This window comes from Platichthys flesus, chromosome 20 (assembly GCF_949316205.1).
Source record: "Platichthys flesus chromosome 20, fPlaFle2.1, whole genome shotgun sequence".
Lineage (NCBI taxonomy): Eukaryota > Metazoa > Chordata > Actinopteri > Pleuronectiformes > Pleuronectidae > Platichthys > Platichthys flesus.
The window spans coordinates 16,688,520-16,701,416 of NC_084964.1; the positions used below are offsets into that span (position 1 = coordinate 16,688,520).

The following is a 12,897-nucleotide window of genomic DNA, read 5'->3' on the forward strand; positions in this document are numbered from 1 at the left end:
GATGACATGATTTTTCTTTATGTCAACAATCTCCAATAAAAAGAACAAAGTTAATGTGTATTTTTTCATCTTACTAACAAACACATATTGTCTGAAACCAAAATAAAATCCAATTTTTAGATTTGGTTAATTTGAAAGGGAAAAACAAACTGGTTGTTTGCATCTGGCTTCACTGACTAACGAGCTGCGACAAAATATGTAACACAGCAGCAGCAGGAGCTAATTAGACTATTTAAAGTGTGCTGTTTAAATACTGTGACTACGAAGCTAAAAATGGCTTCAGTAACACAACATTTTGACTTGGAATAACAAACCGATTTTCATCAGAAATTATTTATTGTCCGAAGTTCGTCTTAAGTTAAGCCGGCATTGTGAGGTCCCCAGTCTGAACACGGACCAAAAGGACTTCAACCTGTTGATTTGCAAAACGATGCTGGAAAGAAGATTTAAATGTTCTTCATCAAAATAAATATAATTCCCTTTCGAGCATCCCTTAGAAATACGTCCGTTTTATACAAACCCGCACCACAACGCAAGGAGTGCTCCCCCTACAGGTAGCGAAGAGGAGTTCATGCTAAGCTAAGCCAGCAGTATCCCTTCTGCTAAAATGTCTCTACATGTTAAAGTATTCCGAGCGTGTTAAATGCCTCTCTGTTATTCTAAGTTATAACCTTGACATTCAGTGGTTTATCTCCCTGAGTCCCCACAATGTGACAAGGTCAGATCGATTATATCTCCGTCATGTCGCTGACACACACGAACAAAGAGCATCTCCTCTTAAGAGGTAAAATAAGTGGCTTCCAATTAAATCTCTCCATCTTTCTATCCACGTTAATAACAAACTCAAACACTGGGTTTAAACACTGTGTTACTATGTGTAACTGTCTCTATCTATCTGTCTCTCTCTCTCACACGAACACACAAAAACACACACACACAAACACACACAATCTCTTCAGTCTAACTTCAGTCTCCATATAATTAGGCTAATGATTCCTGAGTCAGTGATAGACAAGGGAAACATGCTATTTCCCCCCCTTGCGTCTATTGAAAGGACAAAATTGGCGTTCTCCCTGTCTCTCTGTCTCTTGTTACGTGACTTGTCCCTCGTCTTTTTGTTTTTTTTTGTTTCTCTCTTTCAATTTCAAGTCCACACTCTCTGGAACCGTGTCTATCACAGACGCAGAGGGAAACTGTCACACGGCTCAGGCTGCTTGAAAAGACTCGCTGCTGCTTTTTTTGTGTTATCTTCAAAAATTGCTTGACGTCTTTGTACTGCCTGGTTCTTCATGTCTTTACCCTCCCTTATCTCAAGCCTCCTCTCCACTTCTCTCTCCCTCTCTCTCTCTCTCTCTCTCTCTGTGTCACACGCATATGCACATACACACTCACACCCCCATGTATGTTCTGGTTCCATTAAATTGATGCCATGGCACAGACATGCATGAATGCATTAACACGGGAATATAATGCACACATGCCTCCAGAGAAGGATGACTCTCCCACTCCTTCATGTACACAGACACACAAACACACACACACACACACACACACACACACACACAAACACACTTTAATTTAGAGTCACCCCTCTGCCAGCTCTGTCAAAAGACTCTTCCAATCCTCGTATCACCTTTTTGGTTGCTCCTCTTATCTCGACTCTGCTGCCTCCTGTTTATGAGAACTGAAAATCTCCTCATTATAAATGCATAGCCGCTACATGCTCCCTCCGCACCAATTATGCCGGGGATGGGTGCCGGTGCTTCAGTGAAAAACAGCTGACCACGATGTCCACAATGGATCGGATTAGAACCAACGACATCAGCCACCCGGTCGGTTATACACAGAGGAACAAACTGTCCGGAACGAAAAGAAATTGACTGAAATGTGTCGTATGATGCTATTTTCAGTTTAATTAATTGTACTTGTATATGTGGGTTAAAGACCCTGCATATAAATTCATATATTAAGGCAGTGGCACATTCTCAATATTTCTATTTCTGTCAGTGTGTCAGGATCATTTTCAATCACAATCTCTTTAGTAAAATGTTTTTAAAATTAAACCCGTGCAGAACGAGAAGCAGCAGCGAGACAGTGATGCAATAACATCCATTATTCAGGGTTGTCACACAAAACTCCATGTGGCAGAACAGAACCAAATGAGCGATGCTGTTTACAAACGCGTTCTGCACACGTTATACAGTCGGCACATAGTAAACCAGATACTGTATCTTCTGCATAATTTTGGATTAAAACTTTCAAGCTAGTTTCTCTGGCTGCAAAAGCTCAAATGCTTTAGTTATTTCAAGTTTTCAAATGTTGATTCAGAAGCTATTTCTTTTCTTAAAGCCGTTCCCCTTGAGAAACCACATTTAAATTCACTCGACACACACACACCACGTCCTTCCACCAATTTTCCCGGTTTCACACAGATGTAACGTCCTTGGTGGAGGTGTGTGAATAATAAAGAAGACGTGTATAGACACACTCTTTTTCACGTGGCCGACTCATATTAAACATGGCAGCTGCATCTCCACTGATAATGAGAAAATATTAAACAGAGTTGAGCAGAACAGAAGAAAAGATTTGAGAACTCAAGGTTTCCTTTCCTTTCAGCTGTGTAATCACAAGGTCGCCGTGTGCCGATTGGAGAGAGGCCGCGAGCTTCTCTTGTTCCCCGACACACTCGTGTTATATCTCTGTTGCCTTTTCAAAATGTTCAGACGTCACGGGCAAATCCGGCTTTGTGCGTTGTGAGACTGTGAATGAACGCAGCACTTCCTCTTACGCACAGGATGCCAGTGGAGTCGGTGGACCTTCAGGACGCTGCTAGAAGAATGTGGCCCTAAACGACGAGGACCACCTCCACATGTCGTCTGAGCAAACTACTGAATTTAACTGGTTTCCACTTCTGATCTCATCCCTCAAAACCATTGTTAGAAAGCCGGGAAAGAACAAGGTCATTGAGATTAGCTATTCTGATGCATTGCATGATTTGCTGGCCTATAAATGTGTTCGAAGGAAACTCTAAGAGCGTGTTTATTTTCTACGAATAAAAAAAAAAATGGATGAAAGCAACTTTGAAATCAGAAATAAATCAGCTGTTTAGATGCCAAGAGAGAGGACGTGAATAGAGGAAGCTTGTAGAAGTGGACTGGCACTCCCTAGAGCACGTACATACTAAAAATACAATCATGCTTCAGAAACTTTTTTTAAAATCAATATCCATGAATTATTCCTCAGAGAGAAGGTGGAAAAAAACGTCATATCTTGCAATGTTTGAGAAAATGAAAACAATCTCCTGGAGCCGCCGGCTGATCCGGATCCAGAGCAAAATTGAACGTGTTCCTCTCGGACTCGTTCCACTTCCTTCCACCAGGTGTTGTGATAATCTGTTTATTTGTTTTTCTTTGATCTCGCTTACAGACAAACAAACACACACGTGGAGACATCAGCTCCCTGGTGGACGTAAAATAAAGCTGTTAAAAAAGGGTAGTGTTACTGAAGTTGACCTTTGACCCTTTGGATAAGAATTGTCATCACATAATATTTTATCCTAGTTGATTTTTTTGTGAAATTTTAATTCAGTTTATGAATTATTTGGTCTTCTTTGATGTTTGACCACAAAACTGAATCAGTCCACGTGAAATTTCTTTCCAGATTAGATCATAGAGATTCTACGACAGCTGTTCCTGATATTTCGCTCTCACAAGACCATTCTGAAAGACATTAGGTTTCCCAGTGACCTTTGGCCTTTGATCATCAAAGTCTAATCAGCTCCTTCCGCGATTCATGGTTGGACATTCTCTCCGGGCGTTTCTGAGATATCACGTTTACGAGAAGGGGACAGACGGTTAGCTGGGAAAACAAGATGCCTCCGGCCACAGCTGTCACTGGCACAAAAACAGATATCATGAACCGTCAGACTAATAATAACTGGGGACGCGCTGTGTTTATTCATTTTGTCGCTCACAATCCGACTGCGGCTGCATTTACTCAGAAATCTTGTCGATAGAGAAGAAAGCTTGTCTCTTTGATGGGGACATCGCTTATGAATCAACGGGGTAAAATACTGAAAATGAGCCGGAGTTATCTGTTTTCCTTATAACCACTTTCTACATGGCAACACGGAATATACTAAAATGACAACATTTTAATAATGACAAACTAACTGAACAACAAATCCATGATTAAAACACTACGGTCGATAAAAACATATATATTATATCACATAATGCTTTAGGGTGAATAACACAATCCAACCGAGCCTCGCTATGTTTTATCGCTTTTTACAATCCAGGCGACGCGTGATAAAACCAAGAATAAACACTATCACACAACGAAGTGCAGACAACCTGAGGAATGGCTCCGCAGGGTTCATTCTATTTGATACACAAAGAAGATCCAGAGGAAGCACACACCAGGGTCAGAGGGATGGGACTCTTTCTCTGTGTACTTTTTCATAAGTCAAGTCGGGAGTGGGAAACAATAAACGGAGGCGGCACAATGATATAGCCTCAAGCGTGCGCTCCTCTGAACTGAACATCTAAACGAGCTTCGTACAGGATGGAACTTTACTCACTGCAAATCACCCTGGGTGCCCCCCCCCCTTCCCCCTTCCTCACCCATTATTCCAGCTCATCCCCTATGGAGCTTTACATGGAGCGACAGCGAGTCTCCGTCAAAGGGACACGCGGTGTGACGTCCACTCACGCAGGTGCAAACGGGTCCGATGGAAGGAACAGAGCGAACGTTCATTCATTCAAAGCTTCGGCTTTTCACAAGAACAACATGTTGTGTGTTCACAGAGCGACAGTTTGAGAAGACGTATGACGGCGGCGTCATTAGCGAGCGGCCTTGGACGCCATACGGACACGAGCTGCTGGAACAGTCACCGAGGGCAGAGAAACATGTGACGCAAGCAGATGCAGAGTATGAACACTGCAGGATGTTGTGCACGTCCCCACAACATGCACGTCTGTGTGTCTGTTTGTGTGTGTTAAAGGGATGTGAGTGTGTGTGGTATTTGTGTATGAGGTGTGTGTGGTTGTGTCAACAGAATCTGTGCAGGGGAACAGAGCAGACAATCACGTACGGGAAAGCTTCAGTAGCAGGATAAGAAAGCCTCCCACTATTTGAGGACTTATTAGATCAAATGTGATATTGCGAAAATCAATAAGTGACATGTGCAATATACACGAGCCTGCGGGGCTGTGGCAGGTAACATTAGGTCTGTGGGAAAAGCAGGAACGTCAGGAAGAGGAAAAATAACATCACAGGTTGCGCCAGCTCGTGGAAATAAATGAGGAAATTAACAAGGAGCGGCAGTTGTTTAAGATTAATGTCATTACGCTGCCTAGAAACGGATCTCACCTCCCAAAAGGGACTCCAGTAGATTCTTCAAAATGTCGTTTACCAAATTATCGCTATAACTATGTGTTTAATACAGTTTGGACATCAGGTTTTTTTGACTTTTCCCCAACATTCTCGCTCTAATACTAATACAAGTGCAGTGATCGCATCATGGCCCAGACTAACTAACGTGTGATTCCAGTTTTACTCAATATGAAAGCAACACCTTATCCTCAAAACTTTCCTTGTGAATCACTAAAACTCTTTTATCTCCTCTGCCTTTAATAATTCAGGTGAAACGATCCACGGAGGGAAGAGCCGCTCATCACTCATATTAAAGCTGAGAGAAGGGGTCAGACTAATTTGAAAGGAACACAACACAAGAGGGTTAGAACCGGTGAGCACATTATCAAAGCATGGGTTTGATTCCATCATCTGTGCAGGAGTTTTTAAAGTCTGGCATGATCTCATGCTTTCCTTCACTCACATGATTCAACCTGACGAGCTGTTAAATCTGAGCAAACGTGTAAACGGCTGAAAAGTTAGAAACAGGAGCAGGGGATCGACTTGCTTTCTTTTTTTCATCTCTCTCTTTACATACATGCAGCCGCAGGTGATGTGCAAATGGCCACATTCAAAACTGAATTATATTTAAAGTGCATTGATATGCAAAAAGGCTTGAAAGGGCATTTGAACTGAGGACTTCTACACAGATTTCCATTAACAGATTGCACAGTACAGGAGTCATTGACTCAGTAAGAAAAATTAGTGAAACAGCCTCTCACAAAGAGACTGCAGGAAACGGGTAAATTAAAAACTGGGAATGAAATGTTCATGCACAAGCTTTTATAATGTTTTAATCTCTAACCTCACACATGACAGGATCTCTTTTTAAATCACGTTTGCAGGCGGCTGTAGAGGTTGCAGGTTAAACTCGATCATTTCAAACAATAAATCTCTGTATAATCCACAAACCTGCAATTTATTTTTATCTCTGTACTGTAAAATATCAACTCCAGAGTTCATGTATATGTGGGGACTTTGATAGATTTCAGTTTGAATCTCTGATAAGAGAACGCCATCTGATGAGAGGAGCTTCATATGGAAACATCGGACACGTGTTCCTTCAAGCCTCAGACGGTGACAGACAGGTTGCTGTGTAACACACATAAAAACCAGGCCCTAATCAAATAAACCCAGTTTAATAAACATTAACCAAATGCTGCTGCGACACGAGATGTTGTGTTTTTCATAATTACTCGGCTGCTTTTATTACACGACATGTGCTCGAGGCCATAATCAGCAAGTCGGCTGAAGTGTCTGAAAGTGCAGAGTTAATGAATCTGAGCAGGAGAAAGGAAATGGGAAACACGGGGGACGAAAATACAAGGAACAGAGGGATGAGAATAATAAGAAGAAAAGAGGACAGTTTGCTACCTGCTAATTCCACAGATGTCCGTCAGTCTGTGGCTCGTGTGTCTCCAGAACCGTTCATCTTATCGGCTTCTCACTCGCATGTGTGTTACTCAGGACCCCGGGAGGAGCAGGGTGGAAAGTTTGTGTTGTTGAAGCACACACAACGGCTTCATTGCAGATAAACCAGGTGGGATGAACGCAAAGTTTCCTACACGTAGGTTTACAACCCAGTAGGTGAATCAAAGTAATAAATCCAGAAATCTCCATCTGTATGTCGCTCACATATCTCAAGAACCAGAAGTCTGATCGGCTTCACAATACACACGTGTATCTTTAAGGGCCCAATGAAGTGCAGCGTCAAATCTGGTGCTATTCGGTCACACGCCACATTAAAAAACACGTGTTTCGGGGTTCTGTGTAATGAGACAAGCTTCACCAAACTTTATAGATGAAACCAGCAGCAGCAGTTTTTATTAACCGCAACCCAACTACTGCAAATCACAGAGAACCAGCATCACCAAAGGTAAAAAAAAAAACCAGCCCATTCCAATCAGGCAAGTTAAGAACAGACACTTTACTACTTATGATCATTTCTTAGAAATCAAACTGTCTCTTTTTTATCTTCCACAATGTTGGAACGACTGAATATTGGAATTTTAGAAGCTTTAAAAACAAAATTATGAAATCTTCTAGACACAGCTTCACTGAGGAGACCGAGGTTCTTCCCGTTCTGCTGAGATATTGACTTTAGGAACCAGGGACACCTCCTCCCCGCACTGGGCTGTTTAAACTCCTCTGGGATTCAGGATTTATTGGAAAAAATATCTTGAGTGCTGCGTGTTTGTGAAGCAAACACAGGCCTGTGATGTATTAGGTGTAACCGGGGGGAATCTTTTATCTCACATCTCAGAATAATATATACTCCTTACAAACAACTTTTTGCAAGCCGTAAATCTGAAGCTTACCGTACAAATTGCACAATAAGCACTGGCTTCCGTTTACACCTCACCTTCATTTATCATTAACCATCTGTTAAGAGTTAAACAACAATCTCAGCGGCTGATATAACGGACGGGAGAAGAAGATAAAGGAAAAGGCACGACCCCGTCTGGGTTTCTCTTTCTGGCCCGAGCGACAACGTCTCTTCAAAATCAAATGAATCGAGTCTGACAGACGTAGAGGCAAGTCGAGGGGACGTCTGGAGCAGGAAGCTTCAAGTGTGACCTTTCGTCGCCGTGTCGTGCAATTTACGCTTCCAGCTCAGAAATTACAAAACCCCTCAGACCGACACCAAGTCCTCGAACTTTAACTCTCAGGTGTCAGTTGATTAGATGCAGAGAAAGTTAACGACAGACGTGCAGGAAACTAAACATTCCTGCTCAGACGTCCATACAATCATTCTCGAGGGTGTAGTTTGTGTCGAATTACACTGACAAGCTCTCTTTCATAGTTTTTACCTCGTCCGCCCCCTTTATGTGTCGATGATGATGAGATAAACAGCTGACATCCTCTCTGTTCAGCACAATACAGCTGGTGATCTGATTTGTTCTAATCACCACTGTGAGGCCGAGTTTAGAGTTTATTGCCTGGAAACTGTCGGAGGCAGATGACACTGGTGACACATTAACTCACACTGGTGTCAGTCATTGTGGATTCACATATGCACACACACACACACACACACACACGTACGTCACTCACTCTCTCAGACACCACTTCCCTCTAATGCATGCACACACACGCACATATACACACACAGACAAACACACACACACACACACACACAAGCCGACACCCCCTTAAACAGTGTTAACTCTCCACCATGTACAGCTACCAATTGTAATCTGCCAGCCAGTTGCTAGGCAACACGGGAACTTGTAATAGCAGTCGGGTTTAGTGGCCCACCACAGTTGGGGTGGGGGTGAGGGGGGTGAGGGGGGGGGGGGTGAGGGTACGTGCATGGGGATGCTGGGTGAGGAGGTTGGGAGTCGGAGTCCCTGGGGGTCAAGGGGATGATGACGGTCGATCCGACTGGTGGGACTGACGTGGGACCCGGAGTCAGATGAAAAGAGCAGGTCTACAAGTGTGTGTGTGTGTGTGTGTGTGTGTGTGTGTGTGTTGGGTGGGTGGGTGGGGGGGGGTTGAGGAGGAGGAGGAGAGGAGGAGGAGGTTTGATTTCCTCTTCTACAGTCGGTACAGGAGTGATCATATTCGGGGGATCATAAATAATCATTATCGTCCTCATATTGGAGATAATTTAATTTATGCACTGTTCCTTTCAGCCTCTTATGTTTTACTCAGTTTTATTTATTTTCATAAGCTTTGTTTTTATTTTGTCTTGTGTTGCTTTTACACTTTTTCTTAACACCCTTTATATTTTAATGTAAATTACTTTGAATGACCTTCTCATTGAAATGTGCTGTAATAAATAAACTTGCTTTGCATATGTAACACAATGTTTTCCACCAAACGACGGCTGCAACACATTCACACCTGATTAAGATGTGGCAGCATCGAAATCAAACGCACTCACGACAAAATAGAACAAAATTGAATAATGCAGCAGTTCATCAGCCAATCGATTAAATGGATTAAAAGAACTAGCCGCAACTGATTAATCATCCTCATGACCTTTCGGAGCAAAAGGTCAAAATACATGTAAATACTTGTTATTAATTATGATGATCAAATATATGCAGGCCCAGTCTGTGATGTTTCCAAATGTTAGTTTTTTCTGCATCCTTCCAGTAAGATTCGTGGTATTCCTGCTTACAAACAAACTAATCAACGAACACATGAACAGACCCCACATCATCAATAACAATAAATCCGTTGTGAAAATATTTGGCAATATTAAACTATTAGTTAATCAATGAATCATTCTGGCGCAAGTGAAAGATAAAGTAAAAAATGTACATATTAAGTCTATTTTGAGCTAAAGCTGGGCAATAAAACGAAATAAATATTTATAGGAATAAAATTTATTAAGGTTCAATATATATCGATATGTTTATACATTGTGAAAGCACATAAGTGTGTTTGTCGTTCTCTAGCCGTAAAGAAGTTTTCAAAATCACAACCTTCACTCAGGAGTAAAAATATGATTTAAAACTTTACAGAAACCATAATGTGACATTTTTCGTGCTAATTTTCTTTTTTCTATGTTTATATCGTTTATATGATATAATTTTCGACCACCTCATCCATCCAGCTCCATCTGCTACATCCTCAGGAGAAAGACTGAGATATCGAATGTCACAATATTTTCCAAACGCCTCCACATTGATAAACGGTTTAAAGAACAGAGCTGTGGTAAGGACAGCGTGTCGATTGGGGGGGTGAGGGGGTGGATGTGAAGGCTGCCCATGCTGCTCTCAGGCAGTGGAGGCTGCCAACACATGGCCCCCCCCCCTGACACCCATGTGATACTCTCCCTCTCCGGCCCTCGTCCCCGGGAGGCACCTGGGAGCGGGTTTGTCGAGCTCACTCAAGCTTACTGTACCTTCTGCCTGTCGCCCAGCAGGTCTCAGATCAGCGCCCAGAAGCTGCGCTGCTCGCTGGAGCCCAGTGGAGCCAAAGGGGGCAATTTATAAAACATTATAATCACATGAGGAGAAATGTCTCTGGCTTGATAATTAGCAATGGTGTGTTTGTGGGGGGGGGGGGGGGGGGGGGGGGGGGTATCTCCGATGGCGTTTGGTGTGGCTGCAGTGCAACAGCATAATGGGCTTCTTCATTGTCCTGTTTCCAGCTGTCTCCAAAGGGTTGCATTCATACTTCATGCAGGTTTTAGGCTAATAGTCTTAAGTCATAGTGTGAGTGTTGCTGTGATGTGTCGTTTGTGTTGAAATCCTCTCACATTCACTCAGAACAACACACGGCAGGTTTCCACTCGCACAAAAGTTCACAGGAAAATTCACGATTTATTGATTTCTTCAGCCTCTTTGGTATGAGAAAGCCTAAAGAATTTGAATGCTTAAGATTAGGAGGCTTTATATTCTGTGCTTCATGTCTTTGGCTTTAATAAATCAATAAAAATTATAATCAGCACAGACCTGCGCAAATAATTCAGACGTTACACTGAATGAAAAATGTAATGAAACATGATAGAGTGGTCGGTCTTCTTGAATCGATTTAATTTGCAGCACAGCTTCATTATATTGTTGTGGCTAGAGCTAGTTGACAATTACCTGACAATTTTGATGAATTAAGTGATTATTTCTAAAGTAGATTAAGCAAATTAATCATGGTTGAGAAATAATAATCTAGAAATTCTCCAGAGTCTTCGATCGAGTCATGTGACCTCAAGGTTCGACCCACGCGGTTTAATCCTGAGATGTTTCTATTCTACTCTTTTTGATTTTGCCGCTCACATGCACTGTTCACATGCACTGCTCACATGCACTGTTCACATCCACTGATCACATGCAATGATCACATGCAATGATCACACGCACTGTTCACATGCACTGTGCACATGCACTGTTCACATGCACTGTTCACACGCACGTTGGACCAAGAATCTTCTCGGTCAAACTCATATAAACTTTTAAAATTCAAATCAGGAAAACCGATCAGAAATGCAGCCGTCTTTCAACAGACATCCCTGCAGAAGAGTTTTCTTTATCAAAAGTCCAAAGAATATTTAGATTGGATTTGGGGAAATATTTTTAGACTTCAGAACAGACCAAGGAGTGGTATCAGTCTAACTCCGGGCAGGAAGCAGCAGCTACGTTATTGACAAAATGTGAAAAATGATATCAATATAAAAAAGGCTCATGTCGGTTGATGTTGATAATTGTGGCGATAAATAAATGTCACATTCCTTATGTTTGAAGATGGATTTTCGCTCCTGAGTGAATCATCAGCAACATATCGACATAAATATATATATATATATATATATATATATATATATATAGGACTAAAGTTATATTGTGATCACTATTGATATAGTTTTTTCCCCCTGAGTCATTTGAACTAACCTGGACTGAGAGGTTGTTGCTCAGTGGCCTCGGTGTGACATCAGTGTGACTGATGCCGTCCCTGTGTCTCCTCTGAGGAGGAACTCATATTCAAACACGCATGCTCACAGCCCCACAGCAGGTCCCAGAGCTGCAACAATCCAACTGAAGGCCCCGCCACACACCACCCAGCCACATCTGAACCGGCACCATTTGTTTTTATGTCACCACCGGGCCCCTCTGCGGCTCTGCTCACCGTCACCCTTTATGGCCCCTGACACATTATTTGACAAATAGACTCCAGACCGCCTCTCTCCTGATACCTCAGCTCCCCCCCACACAATCTGCACTTCCCCTTTGATGATAATCATCCGGTAGCAAAGATTGACCGTGTGCATGGGCCATGGGGAATCACTGTCTGGCATCAGGATCCACCAGCTGTTTGTGTGCTGTGGTGAAACCATGCCACCCTGTGGAGGGACACGCTCCAGAGCCCGGGAGACGGATGAGCAGATTCACAAACCTAATCCCTGTCTCAAGCTGGAACGATTTGGAAGCTGTTAGTTGATTTTAATGCGATGTAACGCCTTATTGATCCCAGAGGGGAACTCTCTTTTCACTTTTTTACCCTCCACCTTTGCGTCAGAGAACTGGGTCAGATATTCAGCCGCCTCTGGCTCGGGGACATGTTCGCAGGACGGATGCTTGCTGACACGGCAGCTCGGAGCCGAGTCCTCTGGTGGAGCGATGGTGTTCATGATCACATCAGCTCCACCCATCAGCACCTCATCACTGCTGCCTGTTTGTCTGTGCTGCAGACAAACTGCTCGGTGAAATCTGAGTAAAGTTCCCCGGTGCTTGTGGGTTGAGCAGGTTTACATCATTTTTATTCATAAGGGCTCATTGTAAAGCAACAGATGCATCAGGGAGATTCTATAGTTTACACCATCGATTTCCTACGCAGGGTTTGTTCAACCTAGGTAAACAATTCCAGGAGAAAGTGGCTCCTGAGTGGTTTCAATCCTCCACACGTGAGGTTCAGCTAATGAAGTCAAATCCCTTCAACACTAATAAACTCCTGGCTCTAGGTCTGTGGAGTGGCTATAGGGATGAGGCCTGTTGGACTGGTAATATATTAACATCCTGCAGTCATGTTAGTTGCACC

At 42.8% G+C, this 12,897-nt stretch overlaps 1 protein-coding gene across 1 annotated transcript in view; it reads right to left on the minus strand.

Annotated features, from left to right (window-relative positions):
- LOC133931679 (double C2-like domain-containing protein alpha) overlaps positions 1-12,897 on the minus strand; it is a 36,851-nt gene that overhangs the window by 22,351 nt on the left and 1,603 nt on the right. The window lies entirely within an intron of this gene.